The sequence below is a fragment of the Triturus cristatus genome, chromosome 11, assembly GCF_964204655.1.
Source record: "Triturus cristatus chromosome 11, aTriCri1.1, whole genome shotgun sequence".
NCBI classification, from domain to species: Eukaryota; Metazoa; Chordata; class Amphibia; order Caudata; family Salamandridae; genus Triturus; species Triturus cristatus.
In genome coordinates, this window is record NC_140594.1 from 462208162 (window position 1) to 462224398 (window position 16237).

A 16237-nucleotide genomic window follows, 5' to 3' on the forward strand; every position below is an offset into this window, starting at 1 on the left:
CACCTCTCCTCTTCTACTTACAAGGCCCCCCCCTTAATGGACTACCTGTCCCCCCTCTCTCTTATAGCGCTACTCTGAACCTGTCTATTTCCTTAACCTCTCCTTCTGCTCGCTACACTCATCATGGCCCACTTATCACTCCCCTGACTTACTAGCTCAAACAGGATTGAACTCTTGTAAGATTATCTACCCCCCCAACTTGTCGAAAAATGCGAAGAAAACCTTCAAACACAATCTCCTCAAGCGATGTCCTGAAACACCTATTTTGGACACGTATATTTCCAGTAACGGTAGTGTAGTGACAGACCTCATCTTTTACACTAAAAGAAGAGCGCAGTGGAGAAAGTCCCTAACTTCTGAACTTCGCTCCAAACAGTTGACCAAAACTCCTCACAGGTTCCGTTTAACACCGCTACCTTCCCCAGCCCCTAAGGCTGAGCTGACCGTCTCCTTATACAATAATGGGAATGTCCTTTTTCAAGCCTCAGACCTGAACCTCAATCGCTTTGATTGTATCCTTTTGAGGATCAAGGTCACTCTAACTAACTCTAACCCGACCACCCTCCATCAGAGCTGCCATCAACTATATCTACTCCCGCGGTGACAGACGCCTCTTCCACCCCTATACTCTGTCCCAATCTGTAACCACTCACCACACGACCTATCCACCAACACGGAGGATGTTTTTATTAACCACTCCCGTATCCCTGACAACCCTACTTTGCCTCTCATGAGATATGGTTTATCTGACCTGTGGAACGACCCCCCAGCTGCTGACCCCAGCACGGCCCCTCCTTTATCACACCCGCCCTCTTATCTTGCGTCCCCTTCTTCACCCATTGCACACTCCTACAACCTGGTTGTTGGGCACCACTCCAACATTAACAACCTGGATAGCACTGCTACTCTACCCTTAGACTCAGGATCTTCCATTTCTAGGGCTCGGGATCCAGTTGTTGTCTCCAGTCTGCTGACCTGTAACCTGCACTCACCCTCTCACGCCTTACATGCTACACGTACTGCCCCACCTAAATCCATTCTGCCTGCCTCCATTCCCACTCTGGGCTCCAATTCCAGTCTCAAGCATGACTTTATCTCCCCCTGTAACTGTGGTAATGGTCCTACTCAACCCTCTTTTACCCATCTCGCTGCTGGGTCAGTCCAAGCATCTCATTCTGGTTCTGCGGAAAAGGGCATTAACAGGCCCTGCCTGGAGGAGAAGATTGCTGATCTCAAGCAGGATCTCTTGGCTGTTAGAGACATTGTGCAGAGCTTCCTATGAAATAGCTCTGGGTACTCCTGCCGCCCAGAGGAGAGATAATTACACCACTCAGTATATGATCTACGCTCCTACTGACTTTTCCTCTGTCCACTCCCCTCTTAGGCGGAGCTCTAGGCCTTTACCTAACCATCACTCTAGGCCCCATAGACTCCTACCTCAGCTATCTCAGGAGGACATTCCCTCCCTCCTTTTCTCTTACACTGACACGAGGACCGTCTCCTCCAACTACCCTACTCTCAACATCCCCTTCATCATCTCGGAACCTGTCAGGGAACCTAGTCTTAAGCACAGATCGGTGAACAAAGAAAATCTACTTCACATAACCACCTCTCATCAGAAGTGATCACCTCCAACCTGCACGTCAAATCGATGCTACTCAACCGTAGATCAGCTGTAAAACATGCAGCGGATATTTTAGAACTCCTCATTGCACAAAACCTGGACCTACTGATTCTCACTGAAACTTGGCTCAATGATATTTCTCCCCAGTTCTCTACATCTTAATCCACCCTGACTGCGCCATTATCAGAAGCGATCAACCTTTTAAAACCGGGGGAGGGGAGGGGCATTGCATGCCTCCATTGCTCCAACCTCACCGTAAAACAATCTCTATGTTCTGTGTTATCCTCCTGTGAACAGCTGGTCACTGAAATCTGGAATAAAGGGAAGAAGGTGTGTGTACTGCACTCCATCTATCATCCACCGGGTGACAATCTGGTCTTCATAGAGAAAATCATGGAGGTAATTAGCTCGAGCTCGGATCAACTATGCCATATCTTCCTCTGAGACTTTAACCTTCACTGGAATGACACAAATGATCCTATAGTCTACTCCTTTAAGTCTTTCCTTTCTGAACTTAACCTCTTATAGCTCTGCAAAGGCCCTACACACAATAAGGGCACTACTCTCGACCTGATCATTGCTAAAGACAATAGCATACAAATAGGTGACATCTTACCCTGTGGCTGGTCGGATGATCAACAAATTATCTTCCTTATGTTGGGAAAGGGCTTGGGTAAACCGGGTCAACCCCTCAAAGCTAAACAACTGATGCGCAATATGAGAGATCTCAACATCAATACGCTATCCTCAATCACCAAAAATAGATTACAGCCCCCCCAACATGACCAACCTTGACGATCTCTCCAATCACTACATTAACACGGTGTCTAACATTCTTGATTCTATTGCACCAAAGCAACTCAAAATGATTCCCGTCAAACAATCCAAACCCTGGTTTAATGGTGCCCTAAATGACAAGCAGCACAATCTTAGACTCTCAGAGAGGCTCTGGAGAAACACGCCCTCCATCACTAGTCTCACTCAATTTAGGAAAGTGGGAAGTACTTACAACAAACACATCCACTTGGCTAAAATAGACCACTTCAGGACTCAGCTGGATGGAGCTAAAAACAGACCCAAGAAACTCTTTTAAATCATCAAGGAACAAGCTAACTATTCTTCCAACCCTATCACTACTCCAGTTTCCTTACTTCCTAGCGGTGATGATTTCACAGTTCACTTCTCAGAAAAAACAAGGAATATCGAGCTGGAGCTACTTTCTGTCACTCCAACTCTGAGGCCCCCGAAACTATCCGCATTTCCATCTGAGCTGGCAGAATCCTCGACAATATCCTCACCCTTAGGATGTTCTCTCAAGAATAATGCTTCTTGGAATTCCTTTCTCCTCCCAGGTGTCAAGGAGCTTCTACACAACATGGCACAACACTTAAAATATCCAACCATTTCAGCGATCCTTTACCTGGTAAGCTTTTTAAAGAGCTCAATTCAGCCATTCTCCTTCTTTGGTCAAGGATCATTCTTGAATCCCTCTTACAAGGAAAGATACCTGACTGCCTCAAGGTTGGACAAGTTACTCCCATTCCTAAGAAGCCCAATGTGGACCTGTTGGATCCCAACAACTTCAGACCTATCACCTGCATTATGACACTAGCTAAGCTGCTCGAAAAAATGCGTCCACTAGCAGCTATACAACCACATTAGGAAATATCAACTTCTTGACCCCCATCAGTCAGGTTTCAGAACAGGCCACAGTACTGAAACGGTACTAACCCACATTGTAGATGACGCCTGGAGAACCCTTGACCAAATTATCCATTGTCTCCTGATCCTCCTGGACCTGTCCTCATCCTTTGATACTGTCAAACATGAGAACCTGCTTGATCTTCTTCAACATAAGTTGGGTCTCTCGGGCCCGGTACTAAATTGGTTCACCTCTTTCCTGCATAATCGCACACAAAGGATTAAAATTAACCAGTCCCTTGCTTCCAGTACCCCTGTCATGATCGGAGTGCCTCAAGGATCCACGCTCTTGCCCACTCTCGTCAACCTTTTTATGGAACCACTTTCTGTCATTCTGAACCTTGCTAGCAGCCGGTATCACATGTATGCAGATGACACGCAACTGTACCTGAAGATCTCCTCTCAAGAGGAAATAAAAACGCTAAATGCTGCACTTGCACAAACCCAACAATGGTTAGCTCAGAACCATCTGCTGTTAAATACTCTCAAAACTGAATTTCTTTTGATTCCCCCCCAATCACCCGGCTCCTACCCTGGAATGGCTTAAACAACTCACTGCTCTGATTTGCACCCCTCATGTCGTAAACTCTGCCAAATCTCTAGGCATCACTTTGGATAAACACTTAAACACGTCAGCGCAGCTTTTAGGGGAGCCAACTTTCAACTTAACACCCTTAAGAAAATCAAACCTTTCCTCCCCCTCCCGAAGACATCAGGCCGGAGGTTCAATCCTTGGTTAGCTCTAGGTTGGAAAATGGTCTGGTGACCCTTGCTGGACTTCCCAAAGCTAGCTTGGCCTCACTCATAGCTACCCTGAACGCATCGGCTAGACTCTTCACGGGCTCCAGAAAGCATGACTACATCTCCCCTGACCTTTTGCAACTAAATTGGCGATCTATCGAAGCCAGAATCCGATTCAAGATAGCTTGCCTGACCCAAAAAGCCATACATTACAACACTCCGATCTACCTGGCAAATAAGCTTGAACTTTCGGGCTCTGGCCGGAACCTTAGAAGTATGTCCACCCTACTCTTGAAACCACCAAGATTAAAAAAGAAAAGATCTTACAATCGTACTTGCACCGGTCTTGCTCCTAGACTCTGGAACTCCCTGTCTCCCGAGATCAGATCCAATACTTCCACAGTATCTTTCAAGAAACTTGTCAAACGGCTACTCTTGAACGAACATTAACAGCATCAACTTGCTCTCATGCTCTTGTTTTGTTAATATTCTGATTCTTATTATAGTGCACGGGTGTGCTTTATTGTATGCTGGTATGTTAAGTTGTTCTTGTGCTCTAGGGCACCTCTGATACCCTCAACTCTTAACTGATTCTGTTTTCCCCTTTGTTGTAACCTCACTTACTGCCCCATTGAGTTGTTACCCTTGTTTTTGCCATTTCTGTACCGTGCTCTGATTCCCATTTGGGTCTTGTTCGCTCTTTATAAAACTTTTCAAAGAAAGATAGAAAACAGTTAAGGATTTCAGTGACTTTAACTTGGCTAAATATTGATAAATACTTCAGCACATACCTAATTATAACAGATAAAAACACTGCTATACCTGACAGATTATCAAATATTATGTCTGGCCAACATCATCAAAAGACCACAGGGCAATACAAGAGATGAGGATATTTTGAGAAACACAGAGTAGTTACTTTTTCAGATTCCTCTTCCTGCTATTCTACAGATCCATCTCCACGACTGAGCGGTAGTACTGGTTTACCAAACCCCCAACTAAACATCCTACAGTCCACACAAGAGGCATAAGAGGCAGATGAAGAGACATGAGGAGATTCAGGGCCTAACACACACCTGGGGAATGTTAGAAGGCAGTCTTGGCATGGGTAGATCGCTCAATCATCACTACCCCAAACAATATGCCAGAACCAGTCTTGAACTTGTTAGCAAATTAAGGTGCATATTTACTAGATAGTGGCGGAGCACAGCATTAGCCACCTTGGCCTAACCCCTAGCTTTGCCACTTCCAAAACGCAGGGCTGCAGTCTGTTTCCCCCTGCGCTAGCGCTACTTTTAGCTACCTAACATCAACACAGACACCCATGCACCATACTGCAAGTGTGCCTGCTTTGAAGGGGAAGATTGTTTATGTGCAGGAAGGTATCCCTTCCAGCGTTTATGTGCAGGAAGGTATCCCTTACTGTGTCTATGTGCAGGAAGGTATCCCTTCCTGCACATTAACAATCTGAAATTGCATTTTATCACTTCTATGTGCGCTGCTTAATGCAGCACACATAGAAGTTGCAAAACATAATTTTATTTTAATTATTGTTTATGTGCAGAAAGTGTCACTTTCCTGCACATAAGCATTCAATGGCCTTTTGCTGTTTCTGTGTGCTGCACAAGGCAGCACACCAAGAAACAGCAAAAAAGAGGCAAAAAGAAACATTTCTCCTCGTTGCGCCTGTTTAAGACCAGGTTTTCCTGGTCTTAATGTTGGTGTTGCCCCATATTTAAGCTGCCCTTGCAAATATGGGGCAGAGTCAAAATCAAGGGTGTTGCGGTGGAACACCCATCACAACACCCATTGCCCACCCCTTTCACGTTATGTATAGCGTGAAAGAGGGCCTTATTTACAAGGCAGCGTTAAGTGGCTTAACGCTGCCTTGTAAATAAGCGAAGCACATATTGCCACAGGAACGTAATTTTTAGTGACGTTCCTGTGGGAATAGGGGCTTGTAAATATGCCCTCATTGTCTGCATCTGAAATTTCCTGGCTTACTACCCATCTGTTGTGTGTGATCACTTAACAAACTGAGGGGCATATTATCAAGGACGGCGTTCAAATTATCGCCGGTTTAGCGGCAGGTAACTGCCACTAAAACGGCGATAATGGGCTTGATAATATGCCCTGGAGAATTCCCATAGAAGCCCATGTTCACACCATAACATGGGCTTCTATGAGAATTCACAAGGGCATATTATCAATTATGTAAAAATCACATTGAATCATCACTTCAATGGTACCTCTTAAACCCGTAACAGTGATGCCACAGTCTTATCCCTCTCAATGATCACTCCCGCACCGAGACTACACCAGCAGAAGCGATTGGTTTTAAAATCCTAGTTCTAGGATAAGTTGACAAAGTTATATGTGGCATATTCTTTAGACATGATGACATCACTTAAATAAAAGCATACATGTCAAAATCTTTAAATGAAGCCTCTTTTACTAATAATCCGGCAGACAAATGTGATGTAGTCCTATTGCAATACCCTCATGATTGCAATGCTAAGTTCCTTTGCCTATCATCCAAACCATGTCAATACAAAAAACTGACCAGAGATCCCTTGCCTCAACCGCAAACCAAAATTGTGGAAATCATTGAAAGGGCAAACCAGGAAGGAATGCATAATAAGTAAGAGTTTTCATTTCTCACCAAAGGTCATCAGCGATGTATACAATCATTAAGGCATGTAAAAATCACACTCACTAACCCAGGGTACCCAAAAATGATATACAGTCTATTCCAACACAAATCAAAAACGCTTGAGGGCCTATTCGCAAACTGCATTTTGTAATAGTTTTTTTAGTAATACAATATTACTTCAAACATAGTACAAACATACTATAAATGCACTACAAAATGCTATACTCAAATTTACGTGCAGATGTTAAGCCTCTGCCACTCCCATCAGTTTCTGTGCAGAGATATCAGCCCTGACTGTGGATTCTCTGGACACTTAAGTATTACATTTCAATTGAAAATGTGCAAGAGACAGATGGGAGTGACTAAAATATGAGGATTATCTACAACTAATGTGAAGAAAGAGGGATTCCGTGAGGATTACAGAGGGGTTTAGCGAGGAATATGCAACCTCCCACAAAAGAGTAATCCCATTGCTATGCAGAAACTACCCTTTTAATATAATTAAAGCGAACAAGCTATTCAAATACATTTCTATGGCTCGGAGAAAACTTCACAGGTAGGGGGAGATCTTCTCATGGTAAAGTATAGGAAAAAACCTTCCTGTAATTTGACATGGGAAAATCTAAACTATGGTGAATTTCGTATGGTAAATAATAGAGAAACTATAATAAGTTTAATACACTTGGAAAAATTAGTCAAAGTATTTTCTTGTTAAATATTAATCTAAAGTAAGTTTGTATCTTTATTTAAATATAGAATACAAGACAAAATGCTACACAATAAGAAACACTTTTTATTTGAAAACTACATTAATTAAATATATTGAATTAAATTAAAATTAGTTTTCCTAAATTTAAATTAAAACATAAATTCCCACCTAAAAAAATTACAGTTTTTATCATATACCACTAAATATTATAAGGGATGTATCAAATTAATTAAGGGTAATTTAGCTGTATTATATTAAATGTAATCGCATGTTAATTTGTTATTCCAAAAAAGCTGAGATATTTTATAATTAAATGATAAATTTGTTTTATTTTATATAGTTGTGTCCATAAATTACATTTATTTATATTTTACATATTGTAAATAATTGAAATTGATTTAACATTGTTTCCTATGAAGTTTTATATTAAGTCCTTAACTCCATTGATTTCTATGAGAGGGTTTTGCAGTATTAGTGGTTGGTCATGTGTGGTGTTGGACTTAGTACTGTTTCATTTTTGGCAGTAGTAACTTATTCTCATAAATGTAGCTCCACTCACTTTTCTAGGGAGTGGAGACATGTAAGTCTACAATTATAAATAACTTTACACAAAATAGTAAAGCTACTCAAAATTGTAAAAGTACATTAGATGTGCAAATTACTCACAGGTGTAAGTTACCTTTGTGAATCTACCCACCTGTGTCCGGGGGGTAATGAAAAGTTTTCAGACCTATTAAGATAGTACAGTGGATCAAAATCTATTGCTGGGTTCTCCTCTGGATTTTGTACTCCTTTTACAAATCAGAGGATGTTTCATTATCATGCAAATGTGAATCAGGTTCTTAGTGACCACAATACAATAACATTATAACAACTCATCTAAGCGGTCTTTACAATTTTACCACAAATTGCAAAAATGACAATGTTTCATGCAGTCTAAATCAATCATATACTCACACACAATTTCTTACATCTCAGTCTAATGGCAATAGAAGTATATAAAGTGTGTTTTTAACACACAGCATGCAAGAAAGATAAATGTCATAATACATACCCTGGATTCTAAATTTCTCCATCCAAAGTCTTTTTCTCAGTTATTCTCTGAAATAGTTTTTTTTTCTCTTTAGTTTCCTTCTCTTGTATCACAAGCATGATGCAGAATTAGTACTAAAGGATAGAATCTGGAAATAATTCTTCTTAGCTGATAGACCTGAAGCTGGACTGCTAGGAGCTTCTACATCTGTTCCCAGGTGTGTGCGGGTGGGGAGAGATGAGGGATCCAAGAACTTAGGTCTCTTCTATGTAATGTTTATCTATTTTCACTTGCTCATCTGCTTCTTGACTGTGCATTTCCGTCAACGTGTAAGCAGGTGACACACAACTATTTCTTTATTTCTCATTGGAAGAAGAGTTGAAAAGTTTAATTACATGTTTGGGTGTGTTTGTGGTCCAGTTTTGAATGAACACAATCTCATCCTCATCACTGTTCACCCTCTCTCAATTTGATGAATACCTGGATCCATATTACAAATCGGTCTCACTGTCCCTGTTTGCACCACAGAACACCTTCAAATTGGTGCATCAGATGCAAATGTGGACAGTGTGCACTATTACTGATAAAGTACAACTGCAAAGGCAGTTGCAAACGCATACCTGCCTTTTTGGCGGCACATTAGCTAAAGATAGATCGGCTATATCAAGCACTTTGAAGACCAATCAATGTGCCTCCTAGCAGACTCTGTATCCGTGCCTGTGTTGATAATATGAGGCAGATGCAGAGGCAAAGTATTTATCTCATTTGCACAGGGTCATGTCCCGATGCAAATGAGGTACTATCTGTAGCACAGAAGAGACTGAACAAGCATCTACATCCCCTTCTATTATACTGCAGCGCCCCATAGGTGCAACAAATATGTGTACACTCCTGTTGCAGCCATGGAGCACTGCATGTAATATGGCCTCTGATGTTCTTTTGCCCCGTGTAAAACACTGCCGTGATTAATATAATTATCTCTGTGAAATTAGCACAAGGTATACATGTCTACTGGTTTTTGCAACTTTAGGTATATGGATTACATAACAGAGTTTTTGTAAAGTAATGGCCAAGGAGAAACGCAAACAGTTGAACTGGGTTAATAGCATAGTAAGCTAGGAGAAGCAGGTAAATGGAGAGCCTAGAGAGCTGTCATTTGAACTGAAGAGGTGAAAAGCAGTAAGAGCAATACAGTGTGATAAAAGAGCACAACTCAGGGCAAATACCTTCCATTCCCCAGGACACATTCACTCTGCAGCAATGTATTACAGACCTCCAGAAGTTACAGACTATGGGTGTCAGGTGCCACTTTCCAATGAGAGGGCAGGAAGGATCCAGTGGACACCCTGATTTGAGGGCAGCTGTGATTGAAGTGAAGTTGTCAGGCATCAATGGCTGCCATTTTTCAAGACAGATATTATTTTCATTTCTTGAAACCCTCTGCTTACCACCCTGCTCCCTCAACAGGGTATAGGCTCCCCCTCAACAACTCTTGGGTCACAATCTGTCCCACATGGAGATAAGAATTTCAGACACCTTCTCATCGAAAAAATTGGACAGTCCATCAGGTAGCTCCTGGGAGTTCGCAATTTGATTTCCTGCACAGCATGGGGAGAAAAAGTTACAAACAATTTTGAACATTTCTTTGCTGTGTTCTTAGCCTCCATAACTTTATTAGTAAGGAAGGCTGATTTAGTGGTGAATACCTCTCTCATGTAATCTTTCAGGGCCATTTGTAGTGTCTCATGCACTGCAAGAGTAGTCCACATGCCAAATCCTCAATAGCGTTTGCAACCCAGCTTAGCCTCCCTCGAATTGGGAGAAAACCAGAGAGCAATAGGTCTATGATTTTTCATGACCATATGAGGCAACATTTTATTTATTTTGGCACAACCAAGTGTGCATGGTTGCATAGTCTTCCATCCCTGAAACATAAGCTATCTTTTTACAATCATCTTCATTGGATAACACTTGAATGAGAAAAGTCTTAGCAGATGGTCAGACCAAATCAGAGCAATAGTTTTCTTGCAGTCTAGGAAATTACCTAATCCATATTAGGGGTGGGCGGAGCTCAGAGAGTTTCACTCCACTATATTCCGCAAAGTTACATAAAATCTCAGCAAGATTCCGCGGACTTCCACGAGCGGGCAGAACTTACCACTGATTTTCAGCGTCAGGAGTTTGTTTCTGATGGGCAACTTTCACAATGCAAAACATTTGCGACCTTCCCCCACCATCCGTGTTGAGAAATCTTTGCTGGGAGGCATTTTAGCACCCAAAAATCATGCTAAGGGATGCAAATTCTTATTCATGCACGCCAACTTAACATCGGTGAACCACGCACAAGAAAAACTCTGCCACGCAGAGATTGGAGTTTTTCTGGTACTCCATGTTTTCCAAGTAGAACACGGAGTGGGCAAAACTCTTCGAACTCCGCGTGCAGAGTAGAATTTATTGCCGACCCCTAATCCAAATATGATGTCAAGCATGTGGCCTTTATTGTGAGTGGGGACATTTACTTTCAGGGTTAGTCCTAGTGCCGCCATACCCAAAATGTATTTGTACACCAGTGTATTGATGAGTGGCTCAGAAGTACAGACGAGGGTCCACGACTCTGTGGGGCATGCTAAGGAAACCCACAGAGGCCAGCTGCAGGGCTAAGGCAGTACCAGTTGGGTCTGGTCAGTAGTGCACATGCAGGACAGTTCTCTGGAGCTTGTTTTGTCCCTGTAGCTCACAAAGGAGGCCATTCAGCAAGCCCTTAGGGGATCTCTGGGGCTTCTGTTTTCAAGGGAACAAGTCCAGTCATCCTTCCTTCAGGGCAACAGGGCGGTCCTTCCAGGAGCAGGGCAGTAGGGCAGTCTTTCCAGAATCAGGGCACTAGAGCAGTTCCTCTTCTGAGTTTTCCACAGGTGCAGGAGTGATTTTAAGAGTGATTTTGGGGTCCAATATGTATACCTGGTGCCAGCCTTTGTGTGTGGGGTAACACCCTGAACTACCGCCACCTCTTTTTCTGGAAAGTTCTATCATTCCCTGTCAAGGCTCTAAACTGTCTGGGGTAGCAAAAGACTGGAGTCAGGTTCCTGTGTGTGCTAGAGGCAAAAGAGTTTAAAGTGTAAATGGAGCAGGGTACAGCTTCGTCCCCAGCCATCCTTGATGAATGGCCCATGCTGCTCACACATAGTCACCTTTGTGTCACTTCATGGGAGGAATACAAAACCTCATAAGCAAAGATATTCAGAGTCGTGCAACCCAGGCTACAGGCAGAAGGAACAAATGGTTGGGGCAAGAAATTGCCAACTTTCTAAAGGTAGTATTTTCATAAATGTGACTTGAAATTTGACTCTAACAATAAAGATAATTTTGAATTACTCTTCATTTGAGTTTAAACAGCATATCTCTATCTGTTCCCAATCCAAAGTTGGTACCTATTAAATGTAATAAGGTAATCCAGTGTTAGTGGGAGAGCTAGGCCTTGCAACAGTGAAAATTTTATTTAGGAGCTTTTCACTGCCATGGCATGTTAAACTTAAGTGCACGTGTCCTACTTTTTAAATATCATGCCCCATAACCTAGGAACTGTTAGATCCTACAATGGGGGTGAATTTTAAATATTCAAAAGAAAGTTTGGGCTTGGCCAGGTCAAAATGGCAGTATAAAACTTCACTACTGGCTGTAGTGGCAGGCCTCAGTCACTTTTCAAAGTGATTGTTTACTGGGTGGTATAATGAGTGCTGCAGGCCAGATAGTAACTTTCCATTCACAGGCCCTGGGTACATGTATTACCATATACTAAGGTCTTACAAGTAAATTAAATATGTCAATTGGTTGTAAGAGGATTTTACCATGTTTTAAGGGGAAAACGTAAGCACTCTAGTACTGGTAAGCACTGGTAAAGTGCACAAAGTCCTAAAGCCAACAAGTGTCTTCATCCCTCCTCTTTTGCTGAATTTGTTTTTGTTGGATTTACCACTTCTAACCAGATAGAAGTCAACTTCTTGGTCTCTTTTTAATTGTAATGTAAAATCCTCCTTAAAGACAGAGTCAGATTTTAAGTTACAATTATGAAAATGTCACTTTCAGAAAGTTGGCATTTTTGTTGCCAAATCATCTGTGTCTTTCTGCAATCAGCCTGAGTCACATGAATGTGCTGTTGTGGGTGGTATATTGCTACCAGGCAGTGAGATAAAAAAAGACTCAGCTGCCCTGTTGCTGGAAGGACTGCAATGCAGGCCTGCTGCGTGAGAAGTATGACTGGATCAGCTTCTAGAGCACAGCACCACCAGAGTGACTCCAAAGGCTAGTTGGATGGCCTCTTGTGTGAGCTACAGGAACATAACAAGCTCCAAAAACCCTAACATGGAATGTGGTTGTTATCTGTATGGGGTTTCCACTGCCTCTCAACCAATAGCCCATTTTTTTCCTATCAGTGTTCAGTGGTGGGATGGTGGGATCCAGTATGGGTGCACTAAGTGACTGATAAAAAACTGAAAATGACTAATAGTAATCTGAGATCAAATTCATTAAAAAAAAAAATCTCTGTAGTTTATATTTTTCTATTTTTTCCCTTTTTCTAATTTGAAGTCTTCCATTGCATTTTTCTTGCCACAATGGAGTTGGATCAGAGCAGCATTGGCAACCTCAAGATGACAGAGCTTAGGACGCTCTGAAAGGAGAGAAGGCTGAATGTGGGAGAAGGCCACCAAGGTGGACTTTCAGATAGCCCTCAGAGCCTTTGAGGAAGTCAGCTGGATGCATGCTATAACAGGGGAGCAGGAGGAGATTTTCCATGAAGGTTTGAACTTGAAGGAAGAGGGCAAGGAAGGAGATGGACTGGCCACATGTCCTGAGTATTTTAAAGCTAACTCTGCTTCATCCGCCATTTTGTCACCCTGCTTTGTTCCTCTCAGGGATTTGTCTAAAATTCTGTCTGCGCAGTTTTTCGATGTTGTACTACGCTTCTTTCTGCTGGATTATTGCGATACATCTCTGAAGCACATTTTTCTTGATGTCAGTTTGACTCACTTTTTACCTTTTTTCACGGAAAGTAGTTATCGCTTCTTTATTACATCGCTGACACCATTTTCTAAGTGGTTCCGCATTTGAGAGAATGCTGATACATTTCTAACCTCAACTGAGTCTCAATATTCCATCTTCTATATCTTCTTATGGGAAGACTGAGAAAATTGGGACCTCTTTCCCCACACTCTATGCACACCTTTGATAAAAAATTCAAGAAACTTCACTGAATTCTCTAAAATGGAGTAGTCGTTAGCCTCTATTTCTAAAGCACTGGTGCTCCTGCTGCTGGAAAGGTCACTATTAAAAGATTGAAAAAGGATCCACCTTCTCCACCAAAGCCCTCTTCTCCTGTCTCTTTAGACATGTTATTGGATGAGATACGTGTTCTTCATCCCTTCATGGAGGACACAACAACCAAACTTCCATTCTTAACAGAGAATTGGTCCCAGATGAATAAACGACTTACTTCGGTGGAGCATAGTGTCTCCTCCTATGCTCACACAAACGAGAAGGTCAACAATCTTCATTCTCCAGGGGCAGGTCGAGGACTTAGAAAACAGGAATAGAAGAAACAATCTTTGTATTTATGGTCTGCTTGAAGGTACAGAAGGCCCAGATCCTCTTTTTTTTTCAATACCTTCTTTTCTAAACTGTTGCATTTACCTGAAGGAACATCGCTCAACATTCAACGTGCTCTTAGGCTTGGTCCTCAACGTGCAGATATATAATCTTCTCCCAGACCAAGAGGTGTCATCATGTACTTCCACGAGTATACAGACCTACTCAAAGTACTTTCAGCAGTTAAATCAATTCAGTGTGTTTCCTGGTCAGGCTCCACTTTATTTTTTTCTCAAGATCATGCCAAAACCACAGCAAACAGGCGCAAAGAATTTCTTAACATGAGACCTGATTTAAATGCTTTGCGGGCCTGATATGGCCTTTTTCATCCTTGCCTCTTCAAGGTTACCTATAAAAATAAAACTGCAACATACGAGGATCCTATGAAATTGCAGAGCTTCATCAATTCCTGCAAAGCTGACTCTAAGGACTTTTCGGGAGCTTCGTCTTCTAAAAATATTTAATCTGATATTTTTTCATCCATTGTAGTAATTTCTCTTTTTGACTCTATTGTTCCAAAGTTCAAGCAACAGGTTTATTAATTTTAGCATATGTATTACCTTGTTACTTTGTCTTTTATCGGTTCAATATGTCTTGTTATTGTATTTTACATCTCCTATTACTTGTTATGATGACTATTTTCTCTCCTTCTCCCCAGGTTTGTTGATGTCTGACCCTGCCATATATCCTTACCCTATGTGAAGTGCCATGGTTCGTCCCCGTTCTTCTTTCCGATGAGTTTGGGCGCGCCATCTGTTCCATGTGGTCTCACCCCGCATCTTCTTTTGATGTCTTTAGGTTTAGGTATGTTATATCTTTTTTATTGTTGTTCCTTTCTCTTCCTCCCCCTTTCCTTCTCTGCCTCACTTCCTTTTTTATTTTTACCTTTCTCTCTCTTTCTTTCCTGGTACTGTCATACTTGTATTCAATCTTCTTAAATCCTTTTTAGTGTCTTAATTCATGCTCTCATAGTTCGGTTGTCACATAATTCATCTTTTGCTCTTTGATGGTCTGTTCAGACCTTCATCTTTTTGTTATCTCATTATTGTCTTTATGTCTTTAAAAATCGTATTGTGGAAAGTCGAAGGTCTGAATTCACCCATTAAGCAACAACGTATTTTAACACATCTATCTAAATTGGGGGCTGACATAGCTCTTTTACAAGAATCCCATCTAACGGTAACTGAATCTTTGAAATTGAAAAGCTGTTGGGTTGGGGATGTTTTTTTCTCACCAGCTGATGGTAAACTCAATAGTGTAATAACTCTTTGTCATAAATTGATTGCTGTTAAGTTGCTTTCTCTATTCTCCCATGCTGAAGGAAGATGGCTATACACTACATTGCAGAATAAGGGTGCTCCAGTTTCTTTTTTTAATATCTATGCTCCCACTGCTGGGGACCCCTCATTTTGGATATCTCTTTCCCAACAAATCTCATCTTGTATCAATGGTAATTTCATCCTTGCTGGAGACTGCAATCAGGTTGTAGATCCATTTATAGACCGTAACTAGTCGGTTTCTTTTAAACTGCACCAAACACATACATTATTAATTCAGACTATCCATCAATATAATCTCATAGATGCTTGGAGAATTTGCAATCCTACCACGAGGGAATATACTTTTTATTCCCCGGCTCATCAGACCCAATCTCAAATTGATTACTTTTTTGTTTCACATTTCATTTCCCAATCGTTAAGAAATGTGGACATTGGATCCATCCATTCTCATATCTGATCATGCTCCCAAAATTCAATGTACCTAGGGGATGGTGTTTAAACAACTCACTCCTTTTAGACCCTAAATTCAACTCCTCTTTTGTTTCCTTCTTCAATGAATATTTCTCCCTAAACCAAACGGACACTCTACCCTTCTCTGTAGTTTAGGATGCTTTCAAAGCAGCCGCCAGAGATTTTATTATTGGTTTGTTTCCAGAAAACTTAGAAATTCTCGCAAAGCCACTAATGATATTTCGGCCAGGATTCAGAGATTGGAGCACTCCTATTATACTTTGAAATCCAAACGTTTTTTTTTTCAACTTGTTAACCCCTTCCCTGCTCATGACGGAACCGTTCCGTCATGAGCCACGGTTGGCGTGTGCTCATGACGGAACGGTTCCGTCATGACGATCCTGTT